Below are 26,079 nucleotides of genomic sequence, written 5' to 3' on the forward strand. Positions count from 1 at the left end.
GCGGCGCTCAGAGGTATAAATGTGGAATTGCATGACCAAGAAAATATTTTTCGAAATTACTTAAAATATCTAACCTGTTTATTCAGTAAAACATAATAAATATATAGTAAAACATAATAAATATATAAAACATATATATCTATTTTTTAAAAAAATGTATTATGTAGAATATATCATTTATTTGTTTGATCAAGTATTTAATCTTTTACAATGATATTGGTTAATAAAGTTAGTTTTAATTATATGTTTCAAGAATGATAAAGACTTAATCAAAATATGGCCTGAAGTCTGCCAATAATCAAGTTATAGTTTATACATTTTCTTAAAATTAGTAATTAAGAGTAATACTGCTATAAAATCAATTTTATTCTTCCAATCAAATTTCAAGAAATAAATAATTGTTTAAGAACAATAATGTTCTTAACCACAGGCTTTTGTAATTGTCTACATCTTGAAAGTTTTTTTTTACATAATATTCTCAAAAACTGTAATTTGTAGATAGTCCCATATTTAAGAAGCATACAACTGAGCATTCTACTAAACTGAATAGCTATACTGAAAATTGTCTTATTGTACATTTATTAAAAACTCATTATCTCCCTTAGAGTGTAAGCTCAATAATTATTGCATACTACTGTGTAAAAGGGTTACACCTGATAGCTTTTAGATTAATTGGCAAGGATCTCTGGGGGAGAGGTGAGAGAAATAAAGACAAAACATCCACCTCTGTTACACATGGCAGGTACACATATTGCTATATACACAAATAACACATACAGACATGTTTTGATAGAGAATAGACATGAGGCTTTAGCTGTATCACAACTTAACTTAATTCTATGTGTTGTCTTGCTCAGAAATGCTTTAGACTTGAGAAAGATAGGTTCTCCCGAAAGCGTGGCATTAATAAATTCTGTTAGTCCAATAAAAAGGTATTACAAGATACAAATTGTATCTGTTTTCTACATCTACATCACTGGACTAATATGGCTACAATCTCTACTTGAACACACAAACACAGTAGACACACACACAATTACAGTATACAAACAGAAGACACACACACTCATACACAGTATTAGTATGTACACACTGCTATGTACACACTTATATGAAGTATACACACACTGACAAACATATACTGTTATACATACACTACTCTACACACACTCATTCAGGCAGTATATGCACACTGATACATAAACACATTGCTGCATGCATAGTCAGTCATAGTACACACATAGTAGGTAGTTTATTAAAGCATAATACAATTAATTATGCAAATTAGCATGGTCAGAAAATTCCTAAAAAGGTGGCAACCCTAATAATGAAACATTTTATTTAAGATAAATCATTGATTACACACTCTAAAGTACTTTATAATTTATGGAATCATGGCCATATGACTGGCCATATGACTGCTATATTTGTATAGTGTTATAAACAATGTAAGTAATTTAATCTCAACAAAATGTTTTTATTCAAATTCCAGGTCAAATGTCCTTCTGAATATGTGAACTCAAAACTGAATTGCATTTTTAAAGTCTGCTATTAGGTATAACAGTGTAAAATTACTTTATTGAATTCGCCACGTATTCTCAAGAGTCAATACCCTTTTTTTTAAATAGAGAACACTGTTCATTGCTGCTACTGATTAACACTGTACTCTTTTACAATCTGGTTTGCTATAACTATTACCATATACATTTCTTTTGGTGTTTTTATAACATAACTTGATTTTCAGTATAAAGGGTGTCCAAAAGGTCAAAGACATACACCACCCATGATGCTTTGCCAGCCTTTATGGTGACAAAACTTTAATGACGTTTTAAAACTAAAACATATGTGGCTCTATATTTTGGGTCCCCTTGAAGTATACCATGCACATTTTTGTTTGTTGTCAAAATTCTCAAAGGGCCACTATAGTCACCAAAATAACTTAAGCTTTATGAAACACTTTTGGGGTATATCATGCCTCTGAAGTCTCATGGCTCAATTCTCTACCATTTAGTAGTTACATTGCATTTATTTCTGTTTATGCAGCCCTGGTCATACCGCTCCCTGGATGTGACTCACACAGCCTGCATGGAAAAAATGGTTAAACTTTCAATCAGACAGTAACTGACTTTAAAAGTGTTTATCTCCTGCTTTCTAAATTATAGTTTAATTACATACAGTAGGCTCCTGCATGGTCTAGCAAGCTTTTAACAGTGCAGGAGTGATGAAATTCTTAATAAAACAGAATTTGCAATAAAGGCAGTGTAAACATGAGTTGACTCTTTACACAAAGTGTTTAGGAAGACTGTGCAAGTCACGTGCAGGGTGGTGTGGCTAATGCTGCATAAACAAAGTGATTTAACTCCTAAATGGCAGATAATTGAGCAATAAGACAGCATGGGGTATGATCTATACACCAAAACTGCTTCATTAAGCTAATGTTGCTTTGGTGACTATAGTGTCCCTTTAACTTTGCATTGTTCTGTTTGTACATGCCTCCTTGAAAAGAATCAATAAACACCCAGTATTATCTTACATCATTTTCTACCTTTTGGTTTCCTTTAAAATATAACCTGCACATTAATTTTTATTCTCTACATTTTTAAATTTGCATTGTTCAATTTGCAAATACCCCACTGATATGGTTTAAAAACACAATTCTCTTCTGTATCATCTTACATAATTACTTGTCATCTGAAAATCCTAAAATAGGAATTTCAATGTCCCGTGCAAGAGCATTCATTAAAAAAAAAGAACATTATATCAGTACTCCTCTTTATGGTTCAAAGCTATGTTCACAATATTGTTCTTATGTTTTAATACTTTTGGTTAAGCTTTCCGAATGATTTAATATTTTCAGATTTTTAAACGTTTAACTTCTTTTTTCAGATGTCTTAAAATATATTGTATATAAAAATATGTACCGGTATATAAAAAAAATAACATATTCTTCATAATATTACATCTCCTTAAACATTTATAAAAAAATTAAATCATTAGAAAAGCTTATCCAAAAATTATATAATTGAGGCCTTAATTCTTAGTTAATTTGGACAACTTGATTCACAAACTATAAAAACATTGAGGAGCTGTTGAAGGCTCTCATTTCTTATCTAATATTGTTGCATCCAATATTTATGCATATAGTTTCTACAAGTGAACTGTTGTAAAAATATTTGTAAAACTATACAAAGATATGTTTTAAGAATGTGTAAAATTATCACTTCTCTTTACCATGTAAGAATGTGATTACTCCAACATATTTCAGTATTATAGTAAATTTGTTTACAAGTAACATAACGCAATTCTATGTTTTAGAATTCCTCACCTGTATGAGTTCATCTGATGTTTCTTTTGTTTCATTTCCCAGTGCAGAATTGTCAGTGTCTATAAGGTTGTCTATGGGGACATTTTGTTTTGTCTTTAGGAATGTAAATTCACTTTCATTGGAATCCAAAGCCACACACACGTTGTATGAGTAGGGGAGAGGTAGAGTTCCATTATACTGATGAGAAAATATCCTGGGATCAACTTGAGAATACATATTTGTACTCATGGAATCAAAGGATGGGTGAGGCTTAATTTCTTTGCATTTTGGTATAAATGCTAGCATAATAGTTAAAACAAAAAATAAGGAAATAAGTACCAAGGCTATCACTAAATACATTTTCAAATTAGATTTTGGTTCATCATTGTTAAATGGATTATTGAGTTTGGGGAGCATTTGTTGAAAATTATCCGCAGCAATAAAGCTTACTGTAACACTTGTCGAGAGAGCAGGGCTTCCATTATCTTTAACCATAACCACAACCTTATGTTTCCAAACATCCTTCTCGCTAAAGGGCCTTATAGTCCTTATTTCTCCTGTGCGCTGACTAATTTTAAAAGGAAATGGTTCTGATATTTGTATGAAATGATAAGATAGCCAAGCATTATGCCCAGAGTCAGCATCCACTGCAATCACCTTAGTAATCAAAACTTCTTCTTCAGTCGTTAAAGGCACCATCTCAAATGATGATGAGCCACCACTTTCTGTTGATGGGTACAGAATTTTAGGTGCATTGTCATTTTGATCCAGGATATGGATGATTAATGTAGAATTGCTACTCAGAGATGGGGATCCTTTGTCTTTAGCAGTAATTTTAATAACAAATTCTTTGTGCTGCTCATAATCAAATGATCGCTGAGAATAGAGAACCCCACTCTCTATATTTAGAGAGAAAAAGGAGGATACTGCAAAATCATCTCTTTTAGAGCTGGACATTGAATAAATAACTTTGGCATTATCACCAGAATCAAGATCTGATGCATGTATACTATATATTGAAGCTCCTGGCAAGTTATTTTCTGGAACATAGGCCAAATAAGTAGATTGGGTAAATAAAGGAGGGTTGTCATTAACATCCGATATATCCAATCTGATGGCTTTCTTAGTGGAGAGTGGAGTTGATCCTCTGTCTGAAGCAGTAATTGTGATGTTATAATGTGATACTTTCTCTCTGTCGATTTGACTTGTTGTCACAATTCTATAATAATTATCTGATGATAACATTAGTTTAAAGGGAACATTTTCCATAATTTGACAGTCAACTAATCCATTTTCTCCTGCATCTTGATCATGAACTTCAAGCAGCGCTATCATTGTGCCAGGAACAGAATCCTCAGGAATAGGTGTAGATAATGATGCAATTGTTATCTCAGGTGGATTGTCATTTTCATCTAAAATTTCAATCAATACTTTGCAATGGGCAACTAGGTCTCCCCCATCCTTTGCTTGAACAGACATTTCATAATATCTCATCACCTCAAAATTCAAGTTCTTACTAGTTTTAATTTCTCCAGTTGTAGAGTTGATATTAAATGTATCTATATTATGTACGTTTCCTGAGCTTTTAGTAAAGGAATATGTGATCTCTGCATTAGAGCCTTCATCTTTATCAGTTGCACTTACTTGGAAAACACTGGAATTTATTGGAATGTTTTCTTTTATTGTTACTTTATATACCTCTTGTGTAAATATAGGAAAATTATCATTTGCATCAGTAATCATGATTTTTATTAAAGAGGTGCCTGATCGTATTGGATTCCCTCCATCCACTGCTGTTAGAATTAATTCATAAATGTTTTGTGCCTCCCGATCTAAAGGTTTATCTAAGACAAGTTCTGGAAATTTACTGCCATCAGTGCTGGTCTTTTCACTCAGTGTAAAATGCTGATTATCACTGAGCTTGTAAGTCTGTATAGAATTAATGCCAATGTCTGGATCTTCTGCATTTTGTAAAACAAGTCTTGTTCCTGGTAAACTGAGTTCAATTATTTTTAGTGTAATAATATCATTAAAAAATGTGGGAGAGTTATCATTAATATCCTGAATTTCAATGCTGACTCTAGAAACATTTAGTGGATTTTCCACCACTGCATCAAAGGTTAGAAAGCAAGGAGCTGCTGCCCCACACAGTGTCTCTCTATCTATCCTGTCTTTAACATGCAAATTTCCATTATCTAAATTTACAGAAAAATATTTCTCTGAAATACGTGAAATAATGCGAAATCTGTGAAACTTAAACTGTTTAACATCTAATCCAAGGTCTTTCGCAATATTAGCTATAACAGAGTCCTTTCTCATTTCTTCATCAATGGAATAATGAAGCTGACCAGATACTGAATGATAAAGCCATGAACATAAGAAGGAAAATATTACTTGCCATCTGATTCCTCTGTAATTCTGTGATTCCAGGCTTTTAATCCTCATTTTAAATGTTTAAGAAGCTATTTCTGTGTAGATTTACAATGTATATAATTTAGTTGATAGAAGAGAATTCCTGAATTCTTTTATTTTAGAAGAGAATAACAAGATGTATCTTGCCCTGTTCTTTATATGAGAGAATCCAAAAATGGCTGTGTTTCTTCTTGCAGATCTGCAGTGTGTGTTAGTGATGGAAATTTCAGTGGATCTCCTATCTTCATTCTTTTCCTTATTGGTCAAACAGCGGCGCTCAGAGGTATAAATGAAGAATTGCATGATCAAGAAAATATCTTTAGAAATTGTTTAAAATATCTAACTTGTTATAAAACATGTATCACAATAATAGTGGTTTATAATGTGAGCTTTAATGCTATGTTTCTAGAATGATAGTCTTGTCAAACAATTTAAATTGCACATGTAGGTGTATTACTATACTTGTGTAGTACTATATAAATATGAGTGACTGCGCTGGATATTGTATACAGTGGGACCTCGGTTTACAAACACCTCAGTTAACATAATTTTTGGTTTACAAATGAAAATCCATTGAAAATAATGCCTCAGTTTACAAACATTTTTCACAATACAAAGTAAGTTTCACAACTTTTTCACAATACAAAGTAAGTTTTTACAACTGCTCCACCTTGGTTTTTTTGTTAGTAGACACTTCACATTTTAAATGTTTGACATTGTTGTTTCATGATGTGGCACTTCAAATAATTATTTGCTTTGATTAACTAGATTGTTTGTTAGGTGGATAATCTGTAAAAATTTGCCGCAGAACATAATATCTCAAACATACAAACATTGAACCTATGGTTATTAGCAAGTTTGTACTTAGTATTCAGAATAAGAAAATAAACAAAAAAAAATAGAAAATCAAGACTGCACTGCCATTGGGAAAAAAAAAACCCATGTTATATTAAAAGTCAAACATGATAAATAAATTAATTACTGTTCTGCAAATTGTAAATATCCATTATCTGCTGTATAGAAACTTGTTTATCTATAACAGACAATTGCTAGTTTAAGTACATCAAATGCTTGTTATAGGTAAAACGTAAAATAAGTTGTGTCTAATGTTCTGTTTTGGTAACTATTGATAACGACAAAGCTATTCAACTGTTTTCCAATTTGGTGATAAAAGATGTGCAAAAATACAAATCATGAATATGTTGTGATATATTCCAGCCAAAATATATAAGCTGAAGCATCTAGCAAGGAATACAACCACCTCTAAAATCATAAACCTCTTAAAAGCATGAGCTACAACAAAACACATACAATTAAGTGAAAAGTGTACAGAAGGATCAGCGCTTAAAAACTTAAATAAAAGCATCTCACCTAAAGGAGAGGGCTCCCTCACAGGCCCTATAAGTGTATAGGTATAAGGAAGCAGAAAAAGGTGGCGCCACAGAGATAATATGTACCACCTTTTTCTACTTCTACTTCTTCTTAAAACACATACAATGACTGGATAATCAATCCAAGAATACCAGAAGTACTACTGTTATATCAGTAGACACCTTAGCTCTTTGAATATGGTGCTCTAGACATAATTAGTTTAACTTGAAAGTAAAAAAAGATTGCTATAAACAATTCTCAAATTTCTACTGATTCATATAGACTTTTTATACTGAGCTAAGGTTATACTGAGCATTACTATAACTGACTTAATTTGTATTATTTATTATTATTATTATTATTATTTAAATGTTTTGCTTGCCAGATGAAAATCTTTATTTTTGGTATGCTTAAGAGTACAAAACATTTTGCAATGCCATGGCAGTAAAAGCAAGAATATTAGGTGACACAATGAAACTTGTTGAATTAAGTCAAAATTGTCAATCATCAGTGATGTTTAGTTACGTAATGTTCAATGTTACTACCAATGAACATTACGTAACTAAACATCACTGATGATTGACAATTTTGTCAACAAATGGAAATTCTCTACCACATATGTTTTCTCTTGTAACATATAATGTAGAGTGTAACCTGTTTTCCAATTTGTGATTAATTCCACACCATGTGACTTCAAGAGGAGGATCCACAAGGACTTTCAAACATTTAAAAAGACGGATTCCTGAGGCTATCATGCAGCTACTGAGGAAGCTCATAGAGTGAAACGCGTTTAGCTGATTATTCTGGACTTTTTATTGGACTTTTATTGGATCTTTTTACTTTCTAAGTACCCATTTATTTTGTTTTTAATGCATTGTTAATAAATGTATATTTACTATTTTATACTTTAGTCCAAAGTCCTTTCTAGCCATCAGGAACTCCATTGGGGAGAGTGCTATTCCCCCTCTAAAGTAGCACATTGTTTATCAACCTCAGAGCTGGGATTTCAGGGCTCTGCAGAAGGTGAGCACAACTATTTATATCTCATAATACCATTATAGTATGTGCAATTCTACACAGTTGTTTTTCTGCTTTTCTTCTCGTTGTATACTCCTGGAGGGATACTACCTGGGATAAAGGGGTGTGTTGCTGCCCTAAGAGCATAAAGGATCCTTTTACGGAGCCAATACCATATAGGCTCCTGTCCATGTGAGTGGTTTCAGTCATTACTTACTACCAATTATCAATTTTTGGAACATCTGCACTATATTTTTTATTTCTTGTGTTTTTTTGTTTCCTTTTATATGTACATTCAAGTTTTTCAAGACTGTCACTGTACCAAAGGGGTGAGTAAACCCCTCTACTGTTTAGAGCGCTCCACTTGTTTGGTATAATTTGTATACCTTATTTCTGTATATTTGTTTTTTATTGTGGGTAAGGGGTATTACACTTTTAGTGTTGAGCAGCTTTTACATTTTGGGCACTGTAAAGAAACACTTTCTATCTCTTTTATCGAGGTAGTTTTCTCTATTGATTCAATCAATGAGTTCTGAAGCTTTTCTCTAAATAATTAGTTTTTTAATAAAGTCTATTTTTTTTATTTCTTCTTTATTAATTTTATAACATTATAAATACACAACAGAGAGTGGTTCTAACATAGAACTCCCCACTCTTACAACAACCAGACAATGGTAGGCCGATTTACATTTCATGTGGACATAAAAAAGCATGTAATCTGATGCCATAAAATTCTGCTTTTGACAAGCTACATACACATTCAATCACAAAAAAAAAAAGAAAAAGAGAACCGGTCAGTCAATTATACAGTATAACGCATAGTAAGAAAGCCCTTGTCACTATCCTATATCAAAGGGAGAAAAACATTCCAAGATCTAATTCTCATAAGCCTTTTACTCCTCTATTAGTCAGTAGTCTCAATCTCATAGGCATTGTACTATAAGAGGTAATATACAATATTAAAGATTGCATGGGTCAGAACCCAAATATAATTAGACCCTAAGCTAAAATCCAGTTACCTCGGAAAGGCTCCCACATCCCTCTATGCCAGAGCTCTTTAAAACCCCTTAATATTCTCAATAAGATTTGAATACCGGTCCAAGAGTTTATAATTGGAATAAGTGTTCATGAGAAACAGACCTTTTTCCATCTCTAATTGTTGTACCAATTGGGCTTTAAGATGATCTTTAGATGGTATCTCTATTTTTTTTCCAATATCTCACAATTAGAGTCTTAGTTGCCATAAAGCAATTTATAATCAAAATATCTGTTTTCTCATTAGGCTCCCTTCCCAGTAAGTGTAATAAGGCAATTTCCGCCCTTTGTTCAAGACGTATACCTCCTATCGAGTAGATCAGATTGAATGATATATGCCAGAGGGCCTTAATTCTAGGACAAGTCCACCATATATGTAGCATAGAACCGTCAAGGTGGAAACAATGCCAGCAGTTTTAAGGGTTAATCTGAGATATTTTTGCTAAACGAGACGGAACCATTTACCATCTATATAGGATTTTGGTAAAAGTCTCTAAAATGTTCATACAATGAATATATGTTTTAATTATTACAAATGATTGACACCATTTATTATAATGAATGGTTATTGCTAGCTCATCCTCCCATTTACCTAAAGCTTTAGGGATATCTGGGCCGCCCTTAAGTTTACAAAGGTAATTAAAAACCTCTCTAGGGGGTAAATCAAGTGTGATCTTTAAATCCTCAAAACTTTTCATCTGCTGTTCACTATAGAGGACCTTTATTGAATAATTTAATTTTCTATACCAATTTCCCAAATTTATTTCAGTCATAAACTGTTCTAAGGATTTTATACTGAGATTCTCATAGATTTTATTATTATTTAACTTTTTATCTATACATTTCCATTCTCTCAATATTTGAAAAAGAATCAGAGGAGTGTTCTGTAATCTTAAATAATAAATTATTCTTATTTACGTCACTCCAAAGGAGAAGTTCTAAATGATCTAGTCCAACTCTATGAGATTCTATTTTATACCATACTTGTGTAAAATAATCCTTTAACTGCAGTTTACTAGTGTGGACCATCATGCTAGCCTGGTAAACTTGAGTAATTAAGGGTATCCCATTCCCCCTTGATGACCTTTCTTTGAAAGAGTATGTGCATTAATTCTTGGTCTTTTTCCTTTCCAAATATAGTTTGTGATACTTTGTATCATATTAAACCAGTGAGGAGGAATCGCAAGAGGTAGCATATGAAATAAATATTCCCATTTTAGTATAATATAGGCTTTTATAGTATTAATCCTACCCACTGGGATATTTCATGAACTCTCTAATCCTTCAATAAAGCATTAGTCTCTTTTAATAATCTTAAAAAGTTTGTTTCCATAGTCCTCCTTGGATCTGCAGTAATAACTATGCCCAAATATGTAAACTCTTTATGCGTCCATTTAAAGTCATAGTCTTTCCTCAAGGACAATAAAATATCACTTTGAATATTAATAGACATGGCTATTGTTTTGCTCATATTTAGTCTATAATTAGAAACTATGCTGTGTTTCTTAAATTCTTGCATTAAAAATGGTAACGAGACATGTGGATCAGTAATAGATATTAATATATCGTCTGCATACTGACAAATCTTCCATTCATCATCCTGGCCCCCCACTCTCCTAATCATCACATTATGTCTAATATTGCTCGCCAATGGTTCTATTGATAAGACATAAAGCAATGGGGAGAGAGGGCAACCCTGCTTTGTCCCATTAGTTATGCTAAACCACTCTGAACAAAAATCACAACCCACTTTCCTGGCTCAAGGGTTCGAATAAATTGCTCCAACTGCCCCCATGAACCAACCTTCAAAGCCAAACTGGGTCAAGGTGCTCCGCAAGAACTCCCACCCAACCCTGTTGAAGGCTTTCTCTGCATTTACCGACAGGGTCAGGAGAGGAGTTCCCTCAGAGCATGCCCAATCTAGAATGTCCAGAACTCTAAAATAATTATTACTGGCTTGCCTGCCCATCATAAAACCTATCTGATAACGGTGGATCAGTGACGGTAAATTTTTTTCAATCTTTCAGCCAATATAGCAGCATATATTTTAACATCAACATTAACCAAAGATATTGGACGATAATTTCCTACGTCCGTGGAAGGTTTACGTTGTTTCAAGATTGGGGTTATTTGCGCCCTTAACAGATCCTGAAAGGCATATCCTTTAACAGCCATTTCATTAAAGGTATCTGTTAATAGCGGTGATAGTTGTTTTTTGAAAACCTTAAAAAACAGATTAGAATACTCATCCGGGCCTGGAGCTTTGCTATTTTCCAATTTATTTATTGCTAATTCGACTTCATTCGAATAAATGTTTTTAATTAGGTTTTCTTTATGAACATCCTAAATTTTTTATAATTTTGAGTTTTTCAAATAATTCTCTATCTTTGGCATCTCAGGAGAAGAATTCAAATTATATAGATTTGCATAAAAAGTTTGAAATATATTCGCTATTGCTTCTGGCTTGTAGATATTATTATCTCCGTCAATTAATTTGAAGATCTTTTGAGCTATCTCGCGTTTCTTTAATTTATTTGTTAACATAGCATCAACTCTGTTATTCTTATAATAGAATCTGATATTAAGTTTATTTAAATTATGTTCTATTCTATTCTTGATCTGTTTATTTATTTTATCTTGGCACTCCTTAATAGATAATGCTCTCTCGTCAGAATAATTTTGTTTATTAACCATAGAAAGATTATAAAACTCAATATAGAGATCCACCAAATTGTTATCTATATATATTTTCTGTTGACTTGCTAGTTTAATCCAGTAACCTCTTATAACCACCTTAAAAGAACACCTTAGATATTTCATCAGATTAGTTTTTTTTAACATATAAGTCCATTCATTTCTCTATATGTTCTATATTAGATTTATTTTTAATAAGTAATCAGCACGTCTCCAGAGCGGAGGGGTCTTATTTAGTGTCTCTATTAATTCTGCTATTACCATATTGTGGTCAGACCAGGTATTTTCTACAATTGAGATTGATAAATCGCCTTTGAAAGGCTTAGATTGCCCAAAATCATATCTGTTCTTGCAGCCGAATTGTGAGGCATAGACCTATGTGTAAAGTTCTTTTCATTAGGATGAGCAAGTCTCCAACAATCATACAATTCAGCTTTCTTGATTGTTCTATTAAATTACGCTATCTGCTTCTTCGGGGTTTTATCTATTTGATTATTCTTCACCAATTGTTTATCTAATGAGGCATCAAGAATACAATTAAAGTCTCCAGAAATTAATATTCTTCCCTTTTTTACCTGTTCTACCAATCTTAGGATTTTAACTGAGGTTTTTATCTGGTCTTTATTTGGTAAATACACATTGACCAATGTATAGTCCACCCCATTCAACTGGCCCACTAATATTATAAACCTCCCCTCTGGGTCTAAAAACTTGTAGTAGCACTCAAATCTAACTTCTTTAGAAAAGATTATTGATACCCCACATTATTGATACCCCAGAGGATATTTCTTATAGTGTCATAATAATTTAGGCTCCCTACTCCAGTGGGTTTCCTGAATGAAGCCCACTTGGATTTTTTTGTTTAATTAAGGTTTCATACAAAAAGCCTCTTTTGACAAATGAGTTAAGACCTTGAACATTAATAGAAATCACTCTAACCATAACCTACTCTCTTTTTCGTTTTTAGGCTCCTTGACTATATCAACAATATAAATTACCAAAAAAAACACTTGCACACCACATAAAGCAACATAGACACCTTCATACCAAAACAAAAATGCTTGGATCAAATAACATAATCCAAGTACTGGGTACCCAACGGGACCCACAGGGAGGGGTTAGAGACTCAGAGAGTCTTAGAAGAAGAAACCTTTTGGAGACCCTACTGAGGGCCCTCTATCTTTGAGAGGGGGGCATAAGGAAGAGAAAAAAAAATAACAAATTACATTTGGTTAAATATTTTTGTACCCGATCTAACTAATAATTCTCTTATCATATCTATAAAAATAGCTAACTATGTGCAAGTGAGGGGGGACATCCCAATAGGTGTGGGAAATTACTTATAATTCTTATGAATTCTCTGTATCTTTAAATTACCACAGTGCATATAGTGCTTTTGCTTATCTTTGCTCTGTTACTACTTAAACTCTAAATTTCTTTCATATCCTTATCCCATTGGAACATTATTTATCAAACTCCATAATTTATGCCCTAATTCTTATAATACTATCAGTATGATATAGTATACATAAACCTATTATATGTGAAATAAAAAATCTAATCGTATCCCAAAAGTGACTATAGTTGTGGAATAGCGTATATATTCCAGTGTTAGGGGAAGACAGATAGATCTGGATGTATCTAGTGGTGTCTTTTACATTCTGTGTCTTCCATAATTTCCAAAAGTGAAAATATATTAAAAAAAATCTAAAAAAATGGCACCTCTTTCTACATCCCAATAGTTTAAAGCAATAACTATAAATTATTTTCTTTTAACCATGCATTGACTAGGTCTACTGAATTAAATGTATTCCAAATATCTTTATAACAATTTGATAAAGCTGATTGTTGATTCCATTTGAACTTTAAATTGTATTTCATCAGACAGGGAAAAACGGTCAACTTATTAAATAAGAAACGTCTGTTAATACTTTTATTGCTTTAAATTTATCAGCAGTTATACTCATCTTTTTTGCTGTCTGAAGAATCTGAAGCCTAAATTCAAATGATACAAATGCCATGATTACATCTAGGGGATATTTCTGATCTTGCTTTCTTTGATGGAGTCGATGATAACGTGTCATCTTTGTATCATACTGTTCGGAATAGAATCCCCAAACAAGTGATAAATTCCATAAAAAAATCCTGAAGTTGACCATCTGAAATTTCCTCCAGTATGTTTCTGAACCTTAGATTCAATCTTCTGGATCTTTCTTCCAGGTCACACACTTTGTCTTCCAGTTCTTTAAATTTGGAAGTCAACTTAATTGCATCTCTCGGAACTCAAGGTCTCTAGCCTCTTATCTTTCTTCTATTTTCTGAATTCTCCCACTCAGAGTAGCTAGATCAGCTTTCATATCTAGGAATTTTTCGCTCAGCCAATTTTTGATGTCTTTTGAGATATTTTCCAGATATGCCTTTAGGAGAGAGGGTGTGACTATATCTTTGTTTCGTGACATTGTAGGTGAAGATAGAAGGTCTACATGGAGGGATTCAAGAGTAGATTGCTCAGAAACATCTTGATTTTCTTGTGGTACAAAAAAGCAGAGAGCCTCTTTTCGTGTTTTAGGCCTTTCTTATCAGCTTTTATAGAAGCCTTATTATCTTGCATTTTTGTTTTCATCCTTTCTCTTTAATAATGACAATATGTAATAACAAATCTCTCACTCCAGGAATGCGACTTTAATTGTAAACTAATAAGGGAGGATTAATATATATATTCTCCAATAAGAATGATAGAGAGAATAGTACTAATAGTTCTGGGAGGTTCCCCTTAATTGATACAGGTGTCTCTCAATTAGTGCCAGTCATGCCAGTGTTTGTTTCCTAACTTGTGTAGCTTCTCTTCCTCTTCTCTGCTTTTCAATTAAGAGTGATTAAGAGTAATCCTCCTATCTGCCGAATGACTCCTTCCTTCACTAAGCTGTTCTATGCAGCAAAACAAAGTTTAAGCACTGTAAAAAAAAAAAAAACTTTCTCTATATAGTAAAAGTATCTAGCTGCTACTTCCTTCAAAGCTTTACAATAAAACAAATTGCAGTAGATTCCCACCTTAATTCTCCTGTCTAGTGGTTGTGGGCATTCTTTCAGGGTCGACTCCAGATAGCTCCGGTTTCATCTCCCAAGAGCTCCGGTAAGCACACGACTTCAGGGGGGAGGAAGCTGAAAGTAGTCCGTATTCCTTTTCTCCCATATATCGCTGCGTGTTCAGCATTCAGCATACCCTGCATCCAGTGCAATGAGGAATGCACCCAGCAATAGAGTCTCTTGCCCTCATAGATCCGTGACACCGACCAGGTTATCTGATCTCCACGCTGCGTCTCCTTCTCTCTGTCTCTCCGATCTGAAACCCCTCCCCTCCCAACGTGAGCGCTGTTACATCATCACGTCAACATCACCATTCTGTGATAATAAAGTCTCATTAAGACGCCATTATATTTTTTTCCCTAAAAGCAAATGTATCTTTTATCATAATAAGTAATAGAGCGTGATCAGACCAGGATATGTCCCCAATGAAACTGTGTGCTATATTATGCAGTGTTGAACCTGAGGTCATAGCTAAATCAATTCTGGAATATGATTATGTACTGCTGAATAATGTGTAAAGCCCCTTTCTAATGGACGCATCATTCGCCAGATATCAAAGAGATTAAATTCCATTAATAATTTTGTTAGTGCTTTAAGAGTTTTATATCTGGGTGCTAATGGAGACAAAGTTGTATCGATCTCCGTATTAAGAATATGATTAACATCACCGCAAATAATAATCATACCATTTTGTATTGAAATTAACTAAGTAAAATATTGTGCATAAAATTCCATTGGTGTTAGTTTGGACCATATAGATTCACTAATTTAAAAAAAAAATGTAATTGAGCAAAATAAAATTATATATCCGTCTATTATCACTTTCAAAAGCTCAAAGATGATATATTTATGAATCATTATAGTAACGCCTTGTGTTTTAGATGTGTAAGTTGAATGATATTGGATTGGGTAATCATGATTTCCAAAAGAGGGTATTATACCTTTCGCAAAATGTGTTTCTGATGTGTTTGTGCAGATATAATATATCCGCTCCTTCTTTCTTTGCTTCTTCTAATATGACTTGGCATTTATGAGGGGTGTTGAGCCCCCTAACATTTTGAGAATATATTTTCATATTAGTATTATTTATTCCTTATATTGCCAAATAACATGTATTTAATCATTTCAATATTGTATAACAGCCATATTATATAGTATCTTCCTAATAAACATGAAATCATTACTCATTTTTATTACTATTTTAACCTTCCCTTTGTTTAACCTATCGTTTTTCCTAGCAGACTTTTAAAAAGGACCTTTTCTCTCTCTTGGGAATATATTAAGTAATTTAGCATGTTGGAGGTGGTGGTTTTTCTAATCCTAATAAGTAATAAAAAATAATAATAAAAAAAACTAGCATGTTTTCTAAATTAAAATATTGTGTAGTTAAATAAATAGAAAATTGTTGATGCATTATTTTAATGTAACATCTGTGAATTGTATATATATATATATATATATATATATATATATATATATATATATATATAGGGAGAAACTAAGCCCCATATATTAGTAGCACTAACTTATTTATTATTTGTTATTTTATTATTATCATTAGATCAAATTGAATAAAATTAAAAATGCATAATACATCCAGCTTCCACATTAATATGATATACTGTAGTTAGATAACTCTAGCTGCAGAATCTCAGAAATGCTGGATTGACTCTGTACAAAGTGTAGTAAGACTTTTATCCTTCCAAGTCTATAATATTAGTTCCATTAAGTTGGCTAAACATAAAAAGCTAAACATATCCTTCCTATCTAAATATGTTGATATTGTTATAATTATTATTTTATTATTCTTGATTAACTCTTTCTGAAGTGCACAACCATCTAGAAGTCTAAATTTTTGCAGATCTTGTAGTCATACGTTCACGTCTACAATATATTTGATATGCTTTAAAAAAAGAGCAAAACAAAATAATGGTAGAGTATAATAAAAATACAGTAAGAGAATACAAGTTTTAAAAAGAGGATCACTATATAGGAGAACACTTCATTTAATTTTCTATTCTATTAGATTTTAAAAATGCACTCAATAAAGCGTCTCTCATAAATCAAGTTTATGACCAAAAACAAATTACTTCTCTTTTACTTTTCCATTAATCCTCTTTATATTTTTTAAAAGGTATACTATCTCAGTAATTCGCAGTATATTCAATATTATCTCAAACTCAAAACAATATTTTATTGACTTAAACAAAGTTAGCTTCTTGAACCCTTTGAGATATAATTTTGAATATTATTTGATTGTTTAAAAACTTATTGAAATATGTGAGAATTTCTTTAACTATACAAATAAACACATATACATTTCAACATACAAGAGAACATTTATTCTAATCTATTACCAACATTTTAATAACTGTTTGTAAATGGATGAAACATAATGGTTTATTCTGATTTAAAACAGCAGCCCACAGCTTTTTCTTATTTTATTACAATAAGGTATCAGGACTTACAGTTCCTTATTGGTCTAATTAATCAACCATGTACTTTGATTATTCTGTAATTTTATGGATCATCTAAATAATTATCATATAATAACTACATATACATGTACATGAGTTCTCCATTCACCATTAACATAATACAACTTGAAGCAAAAAAATATCCCGAAACCTAATAGAAATTTACAGTTTCTATATCAAGCACACATTTTTTTTCAGGCAATTGTATTAATTGTCCCAAAGTTATTTTTTTTTTCATTCGTTTGCAGACAGTGATATCAAATTAAAACACAATTGTAACTTGTCAGTATGTTTTTTTTTGGTTTAAATATTGTTCTTTCTTTAAGCTTCCTTATTTGCATTTTTAATATTCAAAAACATTGGCATTATCTTTAAAAGACCAGTTTCTATTTGGTCATTCATTAGGTCAAGTAGGATTAATTATATGCTGCTCTTTCTGTTAAGTGAAATAAACATTTTCTTGCATAGCAAAACATTATATGTAAAATACTGATCCACAATCGCAATGCTATATGTATTTATAGTAACCTAGGCATTTGATGTTAGCAATTGTTAGTCATCTTTGTGCTATTAGATATGATTATTTTTATCATCTTTATTGTTTTGGGGTTAGCAGTTTCGCGACTTAATCCCATAGCTATATGTGTTCCCAGATTTAGAATTTTTACTATTAACAAAACACAAAACATGGGCTATGTACACCTAAATAAAATTACATTATGATAGAATACAAGAAGGTACAGAATTTGCCTAATCATAAAGAGCACAACAGAATATAAATACACCTTCACTACAGAAATAAGTTTCATTTGAGAATTTAGAAACATGAAAATCTTGATATAGGTTAGTGCATGAGCATTTTATGTTCTTGTTTTAAAGATTGTTACATATTTACAAATGTACCAAAAAAAGTTTTGGGTGGTTACACTGCTACCACTCCACCGTTGTAACAAACATTTTTTTGTGGTGGTTATTCTGTTACCACTCCACCGTTGTAGCTAAATTTGCTAACTTTTTTTGGGTGGTTACACTGTTACCACTCCACCATTGTAGCAAATTCACAAGTCCTCATGTGTCCATTTTTTCAAGACAATCTTACCACCTGGGGGACATTTGGTGCAATACACAGGTATTTCATTTAGGGGTCTTACTGCCACATTCCCCATTTTTTTCTGGACTTTTAAGTCTACCTTAGCCAGTAACACTGTGAATATTGTCCATCAGGTTGGTTGTAACATTGTGTACATTTTTTTGCCTTCTAACTCATTTATTAAAACCAGTTCCCCGTACCCGTGATATCTGCTGAGACATTTGGCTCTTTTTATGGGCTTATATATGTTTGTATGTGCTACTTACGTCGTTCTATATTATGATTCAATAAAATTGTGCATTTACACTCTCACATTTAAAGGGACCACTTGTGTCTTCTGGATTTCAATTTCATTGGTCATTTCTGTGTACAATATTTACTATTTTTAGAATTTTAATAATTATTATTGGGTTATGTACCTATGTTCCAGAATGTTTTCTGAATAGTCCAATTTGTGGAGTTACAACAAGGTGCCCATTTAACCCCTACAGACTTTTTCCGCTACGTCCAGATTCGGGACTTCGCCAACAAACCTCACATTAAGACGGCTGCTATGGGTCAGTTGACTTTTTATGAAAGGCTTTGCTCCAATGGGACTGCCCCTAAGGGTATGATTACGCTTCTGTACGCACATCTGAGCGCAGAAACCGGGGAATGGGGAAACCTAAATTACACTGATCCATGGGAAACAGATCAAGGCGAAGTCTTGGAAGGTTTGGAATGGAGGGAGATATGGGAGGCGAACACCTCTGTCTCGATTTGTGTCACTCTCCAAGAGCAGGCATGGAAAACTATGCTTCGGTGGTATGCCACACCTGTGAAACTGTATCGCATGCGCAAAATGGACAACGATGACTGCTGGCAGGGTTGCGGTTCCCGGGGCACGTATATACATATGTGGTGGGAATGCCCAAAACTCACCGGCTTCTGGAGGTCGGTAGAAGACCTCCTATGACAGACTTTCAACAGACCCCTGCCTATGGAGCCATGGGTGTATCTACTGAACAGGTCTCTTGAAGGCTGGACCAGGAGGGAACAAAAATTGGTGCATAAGATAACCCTGAGCGCACGCCGGGCCATAGCGATCGCGTGGCTTTCCCCTGAAGGCCCCATTTTTTCCGGAGTGACGTCTAGAATTAGGGAATGTAGAATGATGGACGACTTGACTGCTAGAGTGCGGGGAACGATGACGTCATTTCAAAAGATTTGGGAACCATGGGACAGTAGTTTACTGGGCTCAGGCAGTGCTTGATGTCACCTACTATTGCTATAGCTGGTAGGGCCTCACGTGGGATCCCCCCTCCCTCTTTTCCCTTCTACTCCTCACATTTAATCTGCTTTCTATTTTCTAGGCTGATGCTCGGCCTCTTCTCTTTCCCTCTCGCTTTGCTTTTCTTTTCCGCTTTTCTCAGTCTCGTCTTACTCTTTTTGTTCTTCTCTATTTTTTTCTTTCTTTTCTCTTTTATAACATTACAGCTTCCCTCCCCCTGGTTGCTCCATGGGAGGTGGAGTTCTTTATTTCTCACCTTTAATGGACCCGGGGATACGGTTGGAGGAGCAATGTAGTCTATGATAACGTGGGGCATTTATGGAGACTGGTATCACGGTCTACTGGCCGCGCCAATCGCACTCTACACCACCTCACTATTGGCAGCGGTCACCTTGGACTATGGCCTGTGATAGGCATGTGATGGCAATATAAATGTATATCATAAGGACAGTTCCACTGGTTATAATGTTTCGATGTTACCCAGATTTTTTCTGGGCCTCTCCCTCGGCCAGTGTGCCTCTTGTTATGCAAATGGGCAATGGCAATGGTTAGACCGCCTTTACTTAACAACATGGAACTCGTTTATGACCCTGTATGGAACGCTACATGCCCTCCGACTCAAGGTTTACTGACAGTGTTGTATTTTTTGTTTTTTCCATTTTCCCTCATAATCTTAAAAAATTTGTGCTGTATTAACCTGTGATACTGTCATATATTGTAAATTGCACTCGGATGCTGGTAAGGATCTGAGTAACTGCTGTTGATACATGCATGACAAAAATAAAGAATTAAAAAAAAAAAACAATGTCTAATATAACTTAGATATTACTGATATTATTGTACCATAAATAATCTAGGGAAAATGGAAGCAGTCAATATAAAACAAACCAAGTGATCATAGAAACACCAGGCGTAGTAAGAAGCAAAATAACACTATTAGAAAAAGAAAACACTTAAATTGTATTTATGCAATGTAGCAAACTAAAAGGCAAAAAAACAACATACAAAAGGATTCAAAAAAGGTCCAAAGGTCCCAAATATCTATATCACACAAATAGAGGATCTTGTAAGCTTATTTGTTGGCACACCAGCCAGACAAGAAGAATAGATATAGGAGGCAGAAGTACAATCCGCCAAGAGACCAAGGGCATTTACAAGTGAACCTCTTCAGAAGAAATTGAGTTGAAATCCATTATCTTTCAAAAGTGAAAAGTGTAAATATCACCAAATAGTGGAGATAATGTGCTACAAATATTTGTAGTTTTAAGAATCTGTAATGCAAGGATGATGGCTTGGTGATCTAGATTAGCAAGTGGTAGTAACTGATCTGTGATGGTAATATGATATCAGTCAAAAACAGACAAGCATGATTGGTTTGAACATGTATGACAGATAACGATTAAGATAGAGGGAGGATCAATATAGCACTTTAAAGGCAAAAGGTAGTGCTTCATCACCACATTTACTATGCTAGAACGCTCTCATATCCAGGAAGTCTGCTAATAGAAATTGGAATAGTGTTTGGAATGGACAATTGAGGATTCCAGCTTCATTATGGGATGAAAATAACTATATGAAAGTCTGATCATGGTATATTTGAAAAGTGGGAATTTTTTATGTATTACAATTTGTATCCTTTCTCTTCTCTGTTTTGCCTAAACTCTTTTGTCAATACAAAAGATGAAATGGATGATCAGAATGATTGGGCATTAAGTATACAACATGGTGGAAGTGGAGCAGTATATCTGATCCATCATGTAATTGTGAAATTTAAGACATTTTAAATTTTCTACATACACTATACAGATTTTTCCCTTCACATATACTGAATGACTTAAGCCAGCTGGAAATGCTACTGTTACTTAATATTGTATTCATCTCATTAGTCAGCAAATGAAAATTATATAGTGAATATAGTCACAAAAATTAAAACATAATATTTTAAATTAGGATGACTCACCTGAATAATGTTATTGGTTGTTTCTCTTGATGTTTCATTCCCAAGTCCAGAATCATCAGGATCTATAAGATTGTCTATGGGGACATTTGGATTTGACTTTAAAAAAGCTAAGTCACTTTCAGTAGAATCCAAAGCCACACACACATTGTATGAGTATGGTAGTGGCAGAGTCCCATTGTTATATTGGGAAATGATTCTGGGATCAACTTGAGAATACAGATTTGTACTTAGCGTTCCAAACTCTGAGGTAGATTTAAATTCTTTGCATTTTGATATAAATGCTAACATAATAGTCACAACAAAAAATAAGGAAATAATTACCAGTGCAATTACTAGGTACAGTTGCATATTAGATTTGGATTCATCATTGTAGACTTGATTATTGAGTTTTGGAAGCATCTGCTGTAAATTGTCTGTGACAATGAAGCTTAAAGTAACTGTTGCAGACAGAGAAGGAATTCCGTTATCCTTCACCATAACCACTGCCTTGTGCTTTAACAAATCTTTCTCTTGAAAGACACGTAATGTCCTGATTTCTCCAGTGTGTTGGTTAATGCTGAAGTGAGACGGCTCTGTTACTTGTATGAAATGATAAGAGAGCCAAGAATTATGTCCAGAATCAGAATCCACCGCAATCACCTTGCTTATTAAAGAACCTGCTTCAGAGACCAAAGGGACCATTTCAAACAAAGCTTGACTACTAATTTCTGCTGATGGATACAAAATTATTGGTGCATTATCATTTTGGTCAATTATATGAATACATAATGTTGCATTGCTACTCAGAGATGGGAATCCACTGTCTTTAGAAGTTATATGGATTTGAAACTCTTTATGCTGCTCATAATCAAATGATCGCTGAGCATAGAGAACCCCAGTTTCAATATTAGTTGAAAAATAAGAGGATACTCGAAATTCTTCTGTATTTGTGCTGGATATTGAATAAATAATTTTAGCATTGTCTCCACTATCAAAATCAGAAGCCTGTACTTTGTATATGGAAACTCCTGGTAAGTTATTTTCTGGAACATACACGTGATATTTTGATTTTGTAAATACTGGTGGATTGTCATTAATATCTAATATATCCAACGTAATTATTTTCTTTTGTGAAAGAAGTGGAGATCCTTTATCAGAAGCTAAAATTGTAATATTATAACAGGATACTTTTTCTCTGTCCAGTGTGCTTGTTGTAACAATTCTATAAAAATTGTCTGAAGATAACAACAGTTTAACCCCTTAAGGACCAAACTTCTGGAATAAAAGGGAATAATGACATGTCCCACATGTCATGTGTCCTTAAGGGGTTAAAAGGTACCTCTTCCATTATTTCACAGTCAACTTCTCCATTTTCTCCAGAGTCTTTATCATGAACTTCGATAAGTGCTATCACTGTGCCAGGCAGAGAATCCTCAGATACAGGATTAGTTAAGGAGGTAACAGATATCTCAGGAATGTTGTCATTTTCATCTAATATTTCAATCAATACCTTAGAATGAGCAACAAGCCCACCACCATCCTTTGCTTGTATAGACATTTCATGATTTCTAGACACCTCAAAATCCAGTCTTGCATTTGTTTTAATTTCTCCATTGACTGAATTTATGATGAATACATCTGTTTGAAGCACCTTTCCAGACATTTTACTTAATGAGTATGTTATCTGTGCATTGACACCTTCATCATTATCAGTTGCATTTACTTGAAGTACGGTAGAGCTAATTTGAGTATTTTCACTTATACTCACTTTATAGACTTCTTGACTAAATATAGGAAAGTTATCATTGACATCAGAAACAATAACCTTTATGACAGCAGTGCCTGATCTGATGGGATAGCCTCCATCAAGTGCGGTCAGAATTAATTCATACATGTTTTGTTTCTCCCGATCTAAAGGTTTTTCTAAAAAAAGTTCTGGAAATTTGCTGCCATCAGTGCTGGTCTTTTCACTCAGTGTAAAATGCTGATTATCATTAAGCACATATTGGTGAACAGAATTAATACCAATGTCTGGATCTACTGCATTTTCTAAAACAAATCTTGTTCCCGGTGAAGTCAATTCAATAATTTCCAAATCAATAGAGTCATGAATAAAAATTGGAGCATTATCATTTATATCCTGAATCTCAATGTTTACTCTAAAAATATTTAAAGGATTTTCAACCACAGCATCAAAGGTTAGTAAACATTGCTCTGCTGCCTCACACAGTGTCTCTCTATCTATCCTGTCTTTAACATATAAATTTCCATTTTCTAAATTTATAGAAAAATATTTATCTGAAATTCGTGAAACAATATGAAATCTTCTAACAGCGAGTTGCTTTAGATCTAAATCAAGATCTTTTGCAATATTAGCTATAACAGAGTCTTTTCTCATTTCTTCAGCAATTGAATATTTAAGCTGCCCAGAGACTGAATGACAAAGCCATGAAAATAAGAAAGAAAATATTACTTGCCATCTGATTCCTTTGCATTTCATTTTAGTCATTCCTAGTGTTTGGATTCTCCTAGAGTGTTTTCCTTGTAGTTGCTCAGTATTTGTAATCCAGTATAGAAGAGGCATTGATAATACAGTTTTTCATATGATATACCACATTTGTTTGCTGAAGAAAAAAAATGGCTGTGTTTCTTCTTGCAGATCTGCAGTGTGTGTTACAGATGGAAATATCAGTGGATCTCCAGCTCTGTATTCTTCTCCTTATTGGTCAAACAGCGGCGCTCAGAGGTATAAATGTGGAATTGCATGACCAAGAAAATGTATTTAGAAATTATTTAATATCTATGACCTGCTTTATCAATAAAACATTATATCTATAAAAAAATAATGACAGTGGTTAGTGTAATTTTGTTTTACTATATATTTAAAGAAACTGGCTTATTAATGCCAAATGTGTTTCTAATAATACAAAAATCTCAACATCAATATAGTATTCTGTTTCCTGCATAGAATATAATGTGTGATTTCCCAAATCTTGTATGTCTTCTTCTGTGTCTTTAATAAGGCTGAACAACGTGCTGAATTCTTCTCTAAGCATCCTATCTTAAATGCAAAGAAGGTGTAAAGTCGGCCGTCAAAGTATTGAGGTCTGTTTTGGTAGCTAATGGAGGTTTCATTTGATGTAGGGGCAAGAACTGATCACATGAGTATAGGTAAGAATACTATATGAGGCAGATGAGTCCGGCAGCGAGGCCGGCAGCGTGGCCGGCAGCGTGGCCACCATCTTGGGCCTAAGCAGCTGTGAGAGAAGCAGGCCAATATCAGTGGATTTTACCCTGCTAGACCCACAAGATTTTTGGGAGTAATTCCCCATGGTTTTCTGCATCAAGTATTAGCTTTATAAGTTGAAGTGCGTCACTAAGTGTTGTCAAAGTAAGCTCTAATGTGGTCTGTATGTCGGAGCTCAGGAATCATGCATCCATTCAGAGCACTGACTGTTACTATTATTATTGTTATATTATTATATGTTATTATTACCCAACTCAATGATACCGTACTGAGGAAATTACTGATATGTACCGTATGCTTAAGAGCCTCTCTGGGAAACTGATGATCTGGTCAAGTACATGGTACAGAAATATGTCTGAAACTTTGTCATGCCATAAACTTATTTGCAGAGAGTGCAGTCAGGCTATGTAATATTAACAGGTGATGCTATGCAGAATATGCATTTCTAGGAATAGTTAGATGCCTTTTGGACAAAGAGTGAAAATCTGACTATACATTTTTACTCCAGCTTCACTGTAAAGTCAAGAAGACTTCATTCTAGTATTAAATATATGAGTGGATTTTTTAAAATCATAATCTTAATATGTAACTACCTATTTATTTAATTTATATTTGAATGTATTTACAAAATAATTATTGTCATGACATATAACAATTTAAAATGATAATATTATTTGTAGTCACTTAAGTACTTTAACATATCTCCCAATACAATGTGAATATTCCAGTTATCTTACATTTCAATTCTTCTTCTCCATATACCCTACTTAGAAGTCTTTCATTTTCATTTTTTTTCAATTTTTGCCTTTTATATATACTTTCATTTTGCTATTAAGTTAAATAAAGATGAGTAAATTATTTGCTTTCTTACTATTTAGTTTGCCATTATTTGACACGACATTAGTCTAGTTCTTTCATCTTTCTATAACATTTTAAAAATAAATTTTAACATATTGGGTTTTGCTACTGTTATTAGTTTACTATTTCAGTAATGGAATGAAGATTTACTGCTCCCTGTCTTAGGTTCTAGACCAGTCCCATTAAATTTGTTCATTTGTTTATCCCTTCTTCGTTCCTTGCTTCAAAAGTGATTTTTCAAGGTAAAATCTTGCTCGCTACTCAATGCTGACAAGTAT

The 26,079-nt window shown here is 33.4% G+C and overlaps 1 protein-coding gene and 1 pseudogene across 1 annotated transcript in view; both read right to left on the reverse strand.

Annotated features, from left to right (window-relative positions):
• Nucleotides 1–26,079, reverse strand: part of LOC134602746 (protocadherin gamma-A4-like) — a 347,761-nt gene that overhangs the window by 311,179 nt on the left and 10,503 nt on the right. The window lies entirely within an intron of this gene.
• LOC134603691 (protocadherin gamma-B2-like) lies at nucleotides 3,305–5,705 on the reverse strand (annotated as a pseudogene).

The sequence above is a fragment of the Pelobates fuscus genome, chromosome 3 (genome assembly GCF_036172605.1).
Source record: "Pelobates fuscus isolate aPelFus1 chromosome 3, aPelFus1.pri, whole genome shotgun sequence".
In the NCBI taxonomy this organism is placed as follows: Eukaryota; Metazoa; Chordata; class Amphibia; order Anura; family Pelobatidae; genus Pelobates; species Pelobates fuscus.